This window comes from Echinops telfairi, unplaced genomic scaffold (assembly GCF_000313985.2).
Source record: "Echinops telfairi isolate 266 unplaced genomic scaffold, ASM31398v2 ScPeMD7_23;HRSCAF=83, whole genome shotgun sequence".
Classification (NCBI taxonomy): Eukaryota; Metazoa; Chordata; class Mammalia; order Afrosoricida; family Tenrecidae; genus Echinops; species Echinops telfairi.
In genome coordinates, this window is record NW_022103920.1 from 27,434,895 (window position 1) to 27,439,986 (window position 5,092).

Below are 5,092 nucleotides of genomic sequence, written 5' to 3' on the forward strand. Positions count from 1 at the left end.
AGGTGAGGAAATGTATCTTTTCTTGGATATTTTTGCTCATTTTTATATCTGGATTCAAACAGAAAGCAAAGCTTTTATTAACATGGAACAAGTCATTGTTCTTTCCTCCTTGATGTTTTTAACTCACTTAAAATGAAGAGGAAGTGGAAACAGCTATTACAGTGAAAACATTTCGTCGTTCTTGTTCTTAACTTGGGTCGTCTTTGCCTGCTTCATTGCTGGAGTCGGTGGCTGTGGGTTGTAGGCATGGGATGCATGTGATGTTTAGGGCCAGAAATGAGCAGTTTGAGCCCAAGAGTTACTACTACTCTGGCCCAGTATAGTCCACTGAAGCTCTTGGATATAATGATATCTACCTCCTAGGATTATTGTGAAAATCAGTCAGCTAACTAGAGGAAATAATGATTTTGAAATTCATGGAACATAATAGGCAGTCAGCAATTGCCTCTGCCCAATTTCTGTCCTTTCCTAAGAGGAGAGTTTGAATGAAGACACAATTTAATTTATACACTCACACACACACGATATATTATATTCAAGAGCAATCTGACCACACATGGTCCAAGAATCGTCCAACAGTAGAACAAATGTAATCAGATGTTAAAGATTATCTTCCAGCATCAGAGCCAATGACGGATACCACGCTTGCCTATATTCTCACCGATACAAAACTGCATCCATACCTCAGTGGCCACCAAGCCATTCAGCAGAGCTTCCTTAACTGCGCATTGTTTGAAGCAACCAGTTTGAGCACTGTTGACTATTTTGTGTGCTTCCAATCCATGTACAGCTCTCAGCAGGGGTTGGAGGGACCAGCTCGACCCCAGAATGGAGGACACAACTTAATTTAATATGATCCAGCCACTCCTGCCTAACAATTTCCTTTGAAATTGAAAGCTGCCACAGAACTCAGTTTCCCTTTCAGGTTTTCAGTTTTGGAAAGAAGGTGGTTACTGTTAGGTGCCATCAAGTTGATGCCGACTTATAGGACCTCTATGTATAACAGAGCAAACACCATGGGGCCCAGCACCATTCTCACAATTGCTGTGTTTGAGCCCATTTTTTCAGCCAACAGGTCAATCCTCTCCTTGAGAGTGCTTCTCTTTTTCACTGCCCTTCTGCTTTACCTGGAGTGGTGTCCTTTTTGATCTTCCCTGATAATGTAGCCAATGTCAGTGAGACAAAGTCTCGCCCTCCTTACTTGCAAGAACCATACCGGCTATTCATCTTCCAAGATGGATTGTGTTGCTGTTGTTGTTCTAGCAGTCCCTGGCTCTTACATATGTTTCACCAGCATCATAATTCAAATGTATAGAGTCTTCTTTGTCCCAACTTACACATGTGTATGAGGCAATTGAAAATATCATGATTTAGGGTCAGTTGCACTTTAGTTAGACCTCAACGTGACATCTCCTTTTGTCCCTCAAAATCTGGACTTCCAAGCTTCCCATTGGCTTGGGAAAATCCTTGTTCCTGACTTTAAAGATCTGTATTTTCACCTTCAGTGGGACTTGCTATACCCACCTCATAGCACCTTGTCCATTGATGCCTCCTACTTCCATAAAGTCTGTTGGCCTGTGTGGTCCAAATAGCAGGCCACTGACCTCTTGCAGCTGCAGAGCTCTTGACTGCTCAGAGCCCCATTCACCTGATGTCTACATCAGAGTGTACTCCAGGGTTGATACTGCCTCTAATCCTGAGGAGATTGTTAGGTTCCTCAGATGAGAAATACCTCCTCAGTCCTTGGCTTCTCACAAGAAAGAATTCACTCTGAGTTTTTTGTATAAAGGACAGAAGTTTCAGGTTTTACACAGGCCCCTTCAGGGTACTTCACCCACATGGGGAAACCTGAGGCCAGAGAAACCCACAACAGCCTGCCAAGGACCAGCTGGAAAAGGGCCCTGGGCTCCAGATTCTGGCATTTTCAGGGCCCTCGGCTGGGTGGCATGGTCAACGGTACTGGTTGACCCCCTTGGCTGGATTAAGCCCACCTGGCCCAGATTGGGGTCCACCCAGGTGTACCGCCCCTTCCTGGCTCAGAGCTGAATTTGGAGTATGCCCAGTAGACAGCCTGGTCCCTGTTCAGCTGCCTAGCAAGATCAATAGGCACAGTACTTTATTTTCGCATGAGGAAAGTAAAACATAGAACCATTTCTTCTTCCTTTGGTGGGAATGTCTTATCCCACTGGACCTCCAAAATATCCCCGATGTGCCAGCCCCTTGAATCTCTATAGGGTGTATCTCCCACCTGCAGGGGCACATGGGTTTGATCAGAGCCTCCAGCACTCTTATCACACCTTGATTTTCTGCTTCAATCAGAAGATACCCCCAACAGCATGAACTAGTGTAGTGTACTGCAGGAGGCTCAGATCATATAGGCCCTTTGGGATTTTATTATAACAGAGGGCAGGAGAGTAAATATATCCCTGGTGTAAAATGTAAATATTTTTGTTTGCAAGTTGAGATCTCTAGGAAGCAGACTCAGACAAAGAGATGAACATGAAGGAGCTTTGCAAGGGGTGCTTTTCAGAAGGGTTGGAAAGAGAGCAGTTTTGTGGAGATGAACCACAACAAAGGCCACAGCTGACCCCCCAGGGAACTCTGGAGTGGAGCTGACTCCTCCTACTGAGGCAAAGGGCCCAAGCCATTTTACAGCTGCATTGACTTGCTGGAGTTGTGGTCTTCCCAAAGAAGACAGTGTTAGGAAACTGGGCTCCCTCCCTTCAGGCATGGCACTTCCTGATGAGGGCTGACAGCTGAAGACTATCTTTCTTCAGCACTTTCCTTGTGAGTTGGAGGGTACATCACAGCATCAACTAAACTCTCTTTCCTTCCCTGCCTCATTTTCTTCTTTCCGCACTTTGATTTCTAGGAAGGCATCACCAATAAAGTATTAATTTGTAAGCTTTTGCCCCAGGCTCTATAGAACCCAGGCTAGAAGACAAAAAAAGCTTTATGTTTGTTTTGGATTCTATTTAATACTCAAAAAAAAAAAAAGACCTGCTATCAATGAAATTGTTTGTTGTAAAAAAAAAAGAATCTATAGAATTAAAAAAAAAATTAAAGCCTGGTTCAACATGTATTATATGGATTGTGGGGCAGGACCCTTGACTTCCAGTCTGGCTCAATGAACTGATATGTGGACATTAATGATGTAGGCTGGTCAGCCAGATTTCGTTTCCTATTTAACATGGTGGGTGTTGTGGATTGAATTATATCCTCTGAAAACGTGCTGTAAATCCTAATCTCTATGCCTTTGGTTATAATGCCACTGGGGGAAGGGTTTTCTGTTGTGTTCATGAGGCAGGATTAACGTACAGTGTGGTTAAAAGCAGAGTTGGGGGCAAACACATACAAAGCCTCCTGGAAATCACTAAGGAACCAAGGACCAAGGACCTACTCTTTGGTGAAACCACCCACTTGTGGAATCCTGTTGTAGCACACTAGATAACTGTCAATGAGTAAGAAGGCATATGCTGCAAATAACACAAGAGCAAAGAGGTTTGTTGATGATTCTAAACCGTTTGATCCAGGGACACATCTGACCTCATAAAGTGAAATCAGGTGACCCACAGTCGAGCGACAGAGCTGTGTTTATGGGTAAAATCAAGAACTAAAGGGACAATACTGTGCTTGGAAGTGGTAAGATCAGAGAAGCTAAAAGTGTGACAACTTGAAATAGGAGCTTTACAGTCAGTGATTGGAAACAAGAACATGGACTCTTCAGGTTGGTTAGTTTAAAGTTGTGACTTAAAGGGGGTTTGACTGTGTGGTCATCAAGTAATTATCTTAAAATATTTCCTGTAGAGTAGTTTTCTGATAAGGGTCTTATAGCAAGACCTTCCCTTAGGAACATTCTTTCCATATCTTTCATTGATCTACAGAGGCGAATGATTTATTGTTGTTGTTATTTTTGTTTTGTTGTTGCAATGTGCACTTATGTGTCAAAGGATTTGATGATGGCAAGGCAAACCCTTTGTAATATACTTATATCTTTGTAAAGTTTTTCTCATTGCAAGGGAAATGAGCAAAAGTTAAGATGAAGTCAGGGTTCAGACCTGCACCAATCATTGTGATAGGAGTCAAGCTCTTCAGTTTTGGAATTCTCACACTTGACTGGCAATCAGCATACATAATAATGTCTGATTTTTCTAGCACCACAAGTTTTTTAGGCTGGGTTCTCAAAGAAGCAAAACCAATGTAATTTATATATATATATTTAAATATATAATCAAGAACTGGTAGTACAGGCTGATAAGTCTCAAGTCCATGGGTCAGACATCAGACTGGAGGCTTCTCCTGAGTCAAGTAGCTGCAGGGATGGGCAAACTCACAATGAACAAATCTGACAGGAAACTGTAGTCTCACGGGCTGCGGAGGTTGACAAGTCTGAAATCAGCAGATTGATGTCAATCTGATAGAGGCTAATAAGTTCCAGGATCAGCAGGTAATCAAGCAGGCCACTGGTTCAAGTCCAAGAATCAGTGGTCAGATACTAAGAGCTACAGTATATGCAGGATCTAGAAAACAAGAATCTAAAACGCTGCCAGAACTTTCATATGTATTTGATAAATACCATGTGATTAGGAAGTTCTCTTTGAACAGGTTGGCTTCTCATCAGGGAGGTCACAATTGCACTCTATCTGCCGAACCAGAAAATCATGGCCTAGTAAAGTTGACACAAAGCCTTAATCACCACATGAAGGGTCTGAAAGAACAGAATGCAGGTTAGAGCACTTTGTAAATCGCACAGGATGCCTATTAACAACCTGAGGAAATGAAGTAGACGTCACGTCTGACCTCCTCCTGCTTCGCAAGGGGGAACAGAGACTCCTACTCCACACAGGACTAAGGCAGATTCCTACGAGACAGAGGTCAAACAATCCTCCCTCCTTCAACCTTCTTTACTTTATTTAGATCCCAGTCCTTCCTCCCATGCGCTCCATTTCTCTGCGGGATTCACTAATCTATTGCCATGCTCACAGAGAACCCACAGACAACACTCACGTTGCTGGAGTTCATTCGGGAAGTTAAAAGATTGCAAGTGAGGATCGGAAAACAAAACCAAAGTAACAGTTCTGTTGTCTGAAGC